Source organism: Athene cunicularia, assembly GCF_003259725.1.
Source record: "Athene cunicularia isolate RWA chromosome Z unlocalized genomic scaffold, athCun1 chrZ_part2, whole genome shotgun sequence".
NCBI lineage: Eukaryota > Metazoa > Chordata > Aves > Strigiformes > Strigidae > Athene > Athene cunicularia.
The window spans coordinates 18932915-18943960 of NW_020799143.1; the positions used below are offsets into that span (position 1 = coordinate 18932915).

At 41.5% G+C, this 11046-nt stretch overlaps 1 pseudogene; it reads left to right on the plus strand.

Moving 5' to 3' along the window:
* Positions 1–3361: 3361 nt before the first annotated feature.
* On the plus strand, positions 3362–4922 carry LOC113489967 (annotated as a pseudogene).
* Positions 4923–11046: the final 6124 nt, after the last annotated feature.

Here is an 11046-nt window from a genome sequence, read left to right on the forward strand (position 1 = left end):
CTTCTTTTTCATTGGAATGTTTGTTTAGGTTTTTTGGTGGTTTTTTTTTGTTTTGTTTTTTTTTTTTTTTTCCCCCAGACCAATTGTATTAATGCCAGAATTTTGTGAAGAACTGTGTCTGTTCCCTTTTTCAAGTAGTACCCATTCCATGAAAAACAACAGTTGAAATCTGGATATCACTGAAGCCAGTTACTTTCACTATTAACTTTAGTGGGATTCAGATATCATCCAGTATCACTAATAGACCTTCCAACAGATTTTTCTATTAAGGAAAACATTGGCTTAGCGGCCTCCATTAGTATGGATGGCGTGTGTTTTCTCTGTTACAAGAAGGAAGGAAGGAAGGAAGGAAGGAAGGAAGGGTCCCACAAGGTGTTTTCCAACTGAGATGATTCTATGATTCTGTGAAATAATACACTAGCTCTATATTCAGTGGCCATGGAAAACCAAAAAAAAAAAAAAAATTATATTTTGAAAACAACAAATTTAGTCTAATAGCTATTCAGCTATCAAATTTCCTTAGATAATTTCCAATATGACATACACACTAAAATTTATGAATGGTTTGGGAATAAAGTCGATCTGGAGACACAGAGTGCTTATTTTCTCTGACCCTGTTAATTTCCTTCCTAACTTTCATTGCTAGCAGTTCATGTCCTTTCTTTGATTCATGTTACTCTGTGATGTGTTTGTTGCATCCACTAAATGCCAAAAGATTGTGAACATCTCAGTACTAGTTTTCCCCTTACAGCTCTTCATGATGGCTTTATGTTCAATGAATGACTTACTACTGCATCAGGACTGAATTTGACCTGGAGATTAGCATTTGAAAAGAACAATTAATTTATTCAGTTCATCTGTCTGTAGGTGTAGGTTGGTTCCTTCCTGTACAGGGATGGCACTACTGTAAATACACAGGGATAGTGCAGTTCTTTACCTTTTATAAATCACTCATGTAGAACATATATATTTATTTTAATATAAATCATACTATGCTGTAACAAGTTTATTTCTCATTGTGTCGGTCCATAATGTGTGTTCCTGTAGCTCATCCTGGCATATGTGATGTAAATTCAAGATTTCTGGATTTTGTGTGCCTTGTGAATTTCATGCTCCTGTAACACAAAAGATCATGTTCTGCTTCTAGGCCTCAAAACTGTACTTTTAGACACCTGTGTTATTTACATTCTGTTCCCCAAATAATCAAAGGTTCTGAGGTTACATCTTTTGAAACTATTTAGATTATCAAATTCAAACCCCCTTTTACAAATCTTAAAATAATTTTTATAGGTGAAAATGTAATAGATACTTAAATTATATGTCCCATGTTTTTCTGGTCTCTAGTTTATATCTTTTCCAAACTGATGCTTAATTTATCCATAAAGTTACCAAGCTATTTTATATAACAGCCATGGACTCTGCAGTTATGTACTTGTTTTCTTTTGTGTTGTATATCACCTTGTGGTTGGTTAGACTCAAACCGCTATTTAAAAATTACAAAATTCCATAGTGCTCTTGCTTTCTTAAGGAGGTTGTTTAGACCACTGCTAAATTTTGTTCTTGTCAATAAATAGCCTGAGTCAGATGCAACGCTATAAGTAATATCTTCAACCTTCATCATCCCTAATTTAGCATCATCTAAAAAGATATTTCTTATTAGTCTGATTTGTTCAAGAGATAATTATTATTTTCAAAAGACTTATAGACTGCTGGCTGATCAGAGACCTCTATTCACCTCACCTATTAACTGTTCTTTGATTAGTATTGATATTTTTACTCTGTCAGTGAAAGTTGAGTACTTTATTAATCTGTTCACTGCTTATTTTTTTATGATGTACAATCAGTCTCTTTTTTTTCCAGAAATACCATCCTCATGAAGGATTTTTTGATCAGCAGAGATAACACCAGCTGATCAGTATTTTTAATTGTTGATTAATTCAATACCAATTTAACTTCTTAGATGTACTTTGAATATTTGGCTACAAGTTCTAGGTGGAATTACATTTGGAAACATGGGATGTTAACAAGATCTGGTCTGGGGAACTGCTAGATTACTTTCAGAAACACTTCTGTTAGTATCCATTTCCTTATTTGAGAATGTAAAAAAGCATATATCTCAGCATTATCCAAACCAGACATACTGATGTAGTGTAAAAATTTTCTCATATTCAGCAAATATACACTATCCTCTGATGTAACAAATTTTATCATAAAAATAACCAAAGCTGTTAACTTGAAACTACTGCTTGGTAGGCTTAGAACAAAAAAAAAAAAATCACAGAATCATAGAACTGTTTGGGTTAGAAATGATCTCAAAGATCATCTAGCTCCCCCCCCCCTGCCATGGGCAGGGACACCTTCCACTAGCCCAGGTTGCTCCAAGCCCCGTCCAGCCTGGCCTTGAACACTGCCAGGGAGGGGGCAGCCACAGCTTCTCTGGGCAACTGTAAGGAACTGTTTGTCTGTCTCAACATTGCTGCTTCATGACCACCACTTCCTGGCCTCAGCATCCTGTTGTTGTGAAGGAGTAGGCCTTGAAGGAGACAAATAGTCTCCAAAGAACCCATGATATCCTCCTAAGGCTGGAACAACAACAGCAACCTTGGCAGCATCCATCAAGCTGCACCTGCGCGCAAGCCAGGTGGAGAGGAAACCATGGTGAGGAAGACGTGCAGAGGCTGAAGGCATTGCAGGTCGACCCCTTGCCAGCATGACCACCATGGACACATGGGCATGTGTGCATAGAGGACCATGGGGCGGCACATATTACAACAAGCCCTGCGGAAATGGGCGGACAAATCATGGGGACAGGCACTATAAAAGGACGGACCGTGTACTCCTCTCAGAAGATTCTTGTTGCTGGTTGCTTGTAGCCTGTGGCTTGTTAATGGATGCCTGGGACTTTGGCGGAGCCAGGAGTGTGGAACATCATCATCAGCACCAGGAACAAGCTGATGGATCATTGCTGGATCTCGGGTGGTGGTAATTAGTTGCATCTCTGCCGTTTTCTTGCTTAGGGATTCTGACTTATTCCTTTCTTTTCCTCTCTGTCCTATCGCTCTTATCAGTTGTTACAGAAAGTAAAGTTTCCAAGGTTGTACAGCATGTCACCTCGTTTGTGTCTTCATTTCACTCTTGGGATTGTTTAAGAACCCTCCCCAATATTGGATCAGGACATTTTAAATTGGCGTCACGGACAGGATCCCTTGAGACAAGAGTGCTGTACTACTTTGCTGTGTTGGATGCAAACCACTTCAGGATGAAACAAACCCCTTTGTGTAACATTAAGGTGTGGTCTCCTGAGAGTAAACAGGGAAAACTTGTATATCAAGGTGTGGCCCTCTCAAAACAATAATCCCATTTGATTTGTTTTTGTGTGAGGTTCAGATCTGGTCTCCTGGGAGAGAACAGGGGAAATCTGACATTAAGGTGTGACTCTCTCAGGATGATAATCCCCTTTGCATTAGGAAAAGGGAAAAGAATGGCTGCCCAGAAGGCAGCCGATGCTTGTGATGATGTGCCGTCAGAGGCTGAAGGAATAGATAAATTATATCATCTGTTGGAGAAGCACCGATCCTGTCCCTCAGTCCAGGGACAAGATTGGGTGAAAAGCCACTGGTTTCAACCACAGAGTGTGGTGGATTGGATAAGGGTATTGCAGAAGGAAGCTAAGATTAAGAAGGGAAAAGGAAATGCTATAATTCGTGCAGTGCTAGGAGCAAGTCTGGCAGCTGCAATGGAAGAGAGAAAGGAGAAGTCTAGTCAAGCTGATGCTGTAATAGACTCACTGCAGATGGTCTTACAGACCCTGCAGAACCAACTGAAAGACACCAAAGAATTGTTAGAGGAGGAAAGGAATCAAAATATATTATTGAAAGATGAGTTGATGGAACAACTTTTGATGGAGATGGATACACTGGCAGAGGCACACGTGAAGCTTTTGGAGAAGGGTATACAATAAATCTACCCCCAAGGAGATTTGCAAAAGGCAAAAGAAACTGTAGAAAGCCTCCCCCATATGTATCTGCTGGTTAAAACAGAGTATGTGTACGAGGATGATAGTGATATACATCCTCAGATTATCACCAAAGAAGTCCCATTTACAGCAACTGAATTGGCTAAGCTGAAAAAAGGTTTTGCAAGGACTGCAAAAGAAACAGAGACAGAATATGTGTGGAGAGTGTCTCTGTCAGGAGGGGCAGGAATTTTGTTGTCTGAGAAAGAAGCAGAAGGATATTGGTGTCCGGGTGTGTTTCTCACCACTGTCAACCACTGATCCCCATGATCATTGACTCAGAGAGTTGCATACTGGGACGGAGAGCTGAACCCCTTGGAGAGGGGAGATCCCCTTGCCATAACAGGTACAGTGGAAAGTGTGCAGAAGGCAGCCTGTGTCCAGGTGATGTATGATTAGGATCTCAAGCCCAACCAAGGCTCCCCGATGATGATGCCTGTGGACCCAGAGAGGAGGACTCCCCTGATACGAGGACTCCCTGACTCCCTGAAACTCATTGGCATTCAGTTGCAAGGGAAGATTCAAAATACTCCCAATGGAGAAAGAATGACAGCCACTTTGGAGGGGATAGTGACCCCTGACCAGCAACGTCCAGGGAGGAAAGTATGGACATGGGGAGATGTGGCCCAGGAATGTATTAATTTGGGGAGAAAATATGGCCCTGTTGGTGGATCGTCCCAAAGAACTGAGGGTTGTGTGGGCTACAGAGAATATTACTCGACGGCAATCATCCATGAGGAAGGGCCAAGGCTTGGAGTCACCCCGGAGTCACAGTTTTGGGAGAGAGAGGCCCCTAACTCGACAAGGACTGTGGAAACTAGGACTTCAGAAAAGCATTCCTTGGGAATTGATGGATGGACTCATGACTCAAAAATTAGAACAACTTGTGAAGAAATGGTCAGAGTGAAGGGTCACTTTCAAGCTAACCCCTAGTGCTCCACCCTTAATAGACCTTGGGGAGGAGCTGACTGGAGAAAACAAGGTGACGGAAAACTAGACCCTCCACTCCCTGAAGGTGAGGGGGGATGAAGAGGATGGATGTTTGTACGACAACTCACCTGCAACACAAAAGGGGATTTACTGATTACTGTTGCTGTAGGACCAAGGAAAAGACTGGTAACATTTCTGATTGATACTGCGGCACAAATTACTGTACTAACACAGACTGAAGCAGAAATATGTGGAATCTCGATTCCATCTAAAAATCTAATTGTCCTAAATGCCCTGGGAAAAACACAGTCAGTACCTATGACTTCAGTGACACCTTGGTTACCAGGAGAGGAAAACCCAGTCAACCTAGTCCTACGGTGGCCATAGGATCTTTCCAGATGAATCTCTTAGTCATAGATGTTTTGAAGGGTAGGCAGTGGAGGGACACCCAGGGGAACTCGTGGTCTTTGGTGTCTCCCAGATCAGGCAATTGGCCGAAAAATCAGACACAGAGGTGCATTTATTGCAAGCGGCACCTACCCTACCTCCCTCAAAATTAACAAATGTTAAACCCTACCCATTGCCTATAGGAGCAAGGGAGGGAGTTACACCAGTTCTGAAGGATCTGAAAAAACAGGGGGTTGTAGTTCCCTCTCACTCTCTCAACTCTCCAGCATGACTGGTCCAAAAACCTAACAGCAAATAGAGATTGACAAGAGATTATAGGAGACTCAATGCCAACACAGGTCCACTAACAGCTGCTGTACCAAACATTGCTGAATTGATAGCAACCATTCAGGAACAATCCCACCCTGTCATGGCTACAATTGATGTCAAAGATATATTTTTCATGGTCCCTTTACAACCTGAAGGCCAGGATTGCTTTGCCTTCATCTGGGAAGGACAACAGTACATTTTTACATGACTCCCTCAGGGATATAAACATTCTCCCACGCTAGCTCACCATGTTCTAGCACAAGAGCTGGAAACAATCCCCAGAAAAGCAGAGGTGAAGATTTATCAATTTATAGATGATCTACTAATAGAAGGGAGCCAGGTAGAAGAAGTCAGAGAAACTCAGAAGGACATCACCCATCTAGAAAGCATAGTGTTGACAATCCCACCTGAGAAAATGCAGACCCCTTCAAGTGAGGTAAAATTTTTAGGGATCTGGTGGAAAGGAGGCATGACATGTATCCCACTGTATACTCTCTCCTCTCTAGATCAGATCAAAATGCCAGGGTCAAAGGAAGACTTGCCACATGTAATAAGGTTGCTTGTGTTTTGGAGGAAACACATTCCTGACTTTTCAATTATTGCTAGGCCCTTATATGATTTATTAAGAAAGAGAGCTCAGTGGGAATGGACTCAGGTACATGACGAGGCTTTACAACTGCTGGTGTTTGAAGCGACTGCCTACCAAGCCCTGGGTCCAATTCACCAGACAGAGCCAGTTCAAACTGAGTGGGGGTTTGCCAAGACTGGACTGTCCATCGACTTGTGGCAAAAGGGTCCAGAGGGTCCTGTTAGGCCCATTGGTTTTTATTCCTGTAGCTTTAAAGATGCTGAAAAAAGGTACACAACTTGGGAAAAGGGTCTATTTGTAGTCTAGCTCTAAGAGAAGCCAAATGCACCATCCGGCTACAATCTATAATTCTCAGAGGCCCATTTAAAGTGATCAAAACAGTTTTGGCAGGAACTCCACCCCCTGATGGGGTGGCCCAGAGACCCTCCGTGCAAAAATGGTATGCACAAATAGAACACTATTGTGAAATCTTCTGTAACTGAAGGAGCCACAAAAGTGTTAAATATACAAGATGAGATAGACCCGAGTAGGGAAACACCTGAGCTTTTGTCTGTAATACAAGTAGCTCCTCCGTTTTCTGGACAATTGCAAAATGTCTGGTTTATGGATGCCTCATCAAAGTGAGAGGGAAAAATTTGGAAATACTGATCTGTGGCACTTCGGGTAGACACCAAGGAACAGATCATTACCAAAGGAGAAGATAGTGCACAAGTAGGAGAATTAATTGCTGTGTGGAGTGTTTTCCAACATGAGGGTCAATCTGCTTCTTCTGTCTATATCTATACTGACTCTTACGCTGCGTTCAAAGGTTGCACTGATTGGCTTCCGTTTTGGGAACAAAATGGATGGGAAATCAATAGAATACCTGTATGGCAAAAGGAAAAATGGCAAGATATCCTTACCATTGCCAGACAAGGGAAATTTGCAGTAGCATGGGTAGCATCTCATTAACAAGATGATATCCCAGTGAGCTGATGGAATGCTGAGGTGGATGAACTAGCCTGGCTGGCTCCCTTACAGAGCACCAGATATCAGAAAATTGGGAAAGTCTGTTAGAATGGATACATGTACAACAGAAACATTCAGGAGTTAAGGACCTCTATTTTGAGGTGCAAGCCCTAGGGTGGCCAGTTACCAGGGAAGAATGTAAAACTTGTGCATCTTCTTGTGAACAATGTCATGTCTGTCTGGACACCCACTGGAGAGTGACCCCCTGCACTTAAGGAAAAGGCCTATGGGAGGCCTGGCAAATTGATTACATCGGTCCCTTTCCAAAGTCAGACGGAAGGCACTATATATTGGTAGGCGTAGAGATAGTATCTGGTCTAGTCCAAGCTAAAGCATGTGCTAAGGCAACAGGAGAAAACACAGTAAAAGCTCTGAAAGAATGGTTTGGAATTTTCCCCAAACCACAGTCAATCCAATCAGATAATGGCTCACATTTCACAGCCAAAGTGGTCCAAGAGTGGGCAGCCCAGGAGGGAATTTCGTGGGTGTTTTATACTCTGTATTACCCATAAGCAAATGGAATTGTGGAAAAAACAAATGGTCTACTAAAACGCTTCCTCAAACTGCATAAGCCAGGATGGGCGAAGCGAGTGTGGGATGCAGTGACCAGTGTCAACAGTTACTGGGGGGTAAATGGATGCCCAAAGATCACATCATTCTGTCCTAAACCTCCAGCAATCATGCCAGCCCCACATGGTCCCGACCATGCCAGCAATCCATCTCATTTCCCAGGATAACCTGTCTTTGTTGAACTCCCCACAGTGGGCAAAGTGCCACTGATGTTGGACACAACCCTTAATAATTACACCTGGAAGGAAAAATATGCCTGTGGGAAAACTCATAAGATTCACACTAGATGGATTGTTCCCTCTTTCTAACCCGAGAAGCAAGTTTGTTTTAGGAGGAAGCAAGCGACACAGACGCACCCACAGAAGAAGTGAAGCAGATGCAGATTTTAGTGTAATTTGATTAGGATGTGTATGTTATTTTTTATTATAGTGTTTTATGCCTTTACCTATGAGAGTAAAGGGAAACTAATTCCCCTATCTCCCCCCAACCCATATGACCCCCTTGAGGATAATGAATTTGTTTTGTTAGCAAGAACTATAAACCAAACCTTAGTCACTGTTGGGTCTGTGGAGGACCTCTAGGGTTATCAAGCTGGCCGTGGGTCTCTACACCCCTCACCCCAGCACAAATTGTAAGCAATTATAGCTAAAATAGTAATACCGCCTGGGATGATAGTGGAACATGGCCAATTCAATTTCCTACTATGGGTAAATATTGTTTAAATTGCACCCAGAAGGGAGGAGTCAATGTGGGGGAAAGCAGGTGTCAATGGACACTCACACATAAATTGGTTAACAAAAATAGAGGTGTTTACATATGGATGTGGTTTAGTGAAAATGGGCATAACAAAGGATTTAATGGGTTATGGTCAAACAAAAATGAAACTGTACATGCCAAATTACAGAAAGACTACTTTTATCATCAAGCTTGTGACTGGAAAAATGACACTGGTGCCTGGTACTGTACTGCCCAGACGAATGGTCAGCTAAGAGAGTTTTTCAGCCCCTTCGGAGATAGAAATACAACTCAAGTTCAAATCCCAAAGACTGCGGTCAGACCATTTGCTAAAGGTGCCAAAGCCCAAAAAGGCCATTGTTGGATTTGTGGACATACTGCCTACAAGCAACTACCAGCAAACTGGTCAGGGATTTGTTATATAGGGATTATCCAACCTCTGTTTTCTTTCTTCCAGAGTCATGTGGTCCTCAATTGGGAATAAGACTATGTGATGATAGAGAACAAAAGGATTGTCCGCAGAAAGCGATCTGTTGAGTTTAAAATTGGTGGAACTCAAAAGTGGGGAAAAAATGAGTGGCCTTCCGAAAGAATAATTGAGCATTATGGGCCTGCCACTTGGAATCCAAATGAACCTATATCCGGGGCAAGAGAACTGGTTTATAATTTGAACCATATAATTCATCTACAAGCAGTCTTAGAAAATATTACCAATAAAACTGTTAATGCTATAAACCTTTTAACTCAACAATCTCAACAGATGCACACTGCAGTCCTTTAACATCGCATGGTTTTGGACTATCTACTAGTAGAAGAGGGGGGATTATACGGAAAACTAAATGTTTCTAATTGTCATTTGGAAATAGACGATGTAGGTGAAGTAGTCCTTCAACTGACCACGGACACGGACGGAAACTGGCCCACGTCCCTGTTCAAACATGGAATGGCTGGAGTGGTGATTTATGGTCTTGGTTACCCAGAGCACCATAGGTACAGCAGCTTTTATTTTATCTGTTATGTGCATTTGCTGCCTTGATGTTTTTACCCTGTATTATTCCTTGCTTTATTCAGTTAATCCAACATCTTGTATCCAACATGCAATTTGTATCTACTGCCTCACCTGATGGTGTAAAAGCAGATTCGTATTGTTTGCCAATCAAAGTCTGCTGCCACATCAATCATTTAAATTTTTTTTTTGTATACATATGTCTTTGTTTAAATTTAGGACAGATGCTTTTAGGCCTAAAACAACACATACTGGGGGCATGGAAATCCATTTTCCTGCTGCATAGATGAACCCTCAACTCAGGTGAGTCGGACCACCATCTTTGGCTCAGCAGTCCACGACAATCATGTATAAGCTTTTAATACTTAATTTTATAGTGGTTGCTTTACTTGCTCTTGCTATATTTTCCCTTGTAATATGTATGCATTTGTCCTGTAAGTGTCCATGTAAACCATCTTATACTTGTACCTGTTCGTGTAAATAGCCAACTTTTTCCCCTCCCTGTCCCCAGAGACCAAGAGCACCTCCCTTGGCCCGGTCTGGGACGCATCTTGTTTGAGTATGTATGGTTAAGTGCTATTGTTACCTTTTATTAGTACCTTTTTATATGTTTGTCTAGAATATTGTTAATATTGTTATGAATAGTAGTATTGTTTGCTTATTTTGGTTTAAATCTAGAATAGAAGTTTCTAAGCTCAAATGACGCATGCGCTTTAGGATAAAGGGGGTGTGGAAAGATATTTTCCTGCCACACATGCTGATCCCAACCCCAGCAGACCAGAGCAACAGACTGCATGGACTGGCAGAGCCTCAACTATTTGGTGGTATTTTGTTAAAATCACGGGAAAGATGGATCGTGTTTTCGGATTAGTCTTAGTTCATGTTTCATTTTTTGTCTTGTGGGCTATTAGCCTAATTGTTATTCTATCACTCATTTTTTGTCACTGTGAATGTCATTTACGTAAACTGCCACTGCGTTCTTCTGCTGATTCACTTGAGCCCTAAAATTAGCTTATAAGATGTTCTGGTTTTATAAAGTTAATTAGTTTTAAACATGATATATCTGTTAAAGGTGTTATTGGTTATATGTTTGTTAGATAAAAATGTTTATATTTGCTAAAATATTGTTAAGAATATATGCTTGTTAGACAAAGATGTTCATAGTTGTTAAGGATATTGTTAAAAAGCTGTTTATCAATGGAAAATGTGCGGGAAATTTTATTTGTCATTGTATTGCACACTATTTCTAGCCTCTTTCTCTCTCTCTCTCTCTCTGCACCATTATCTTTCACGCCACCACGAAGATAGCAATGTTGAGCCATGGGGTGATGTAAGGGACTGTTTGTCTGTCTCAACATTGCTGCTTCACGACCACCACTTCCTGGCCTCAGCATCCTGTTGTTGTGAAGGAGTACGCCTTGAAGGAGATGAATAGTCTCCAATGAACCCACGACATCCTCCTGAGTCTGGAATAAC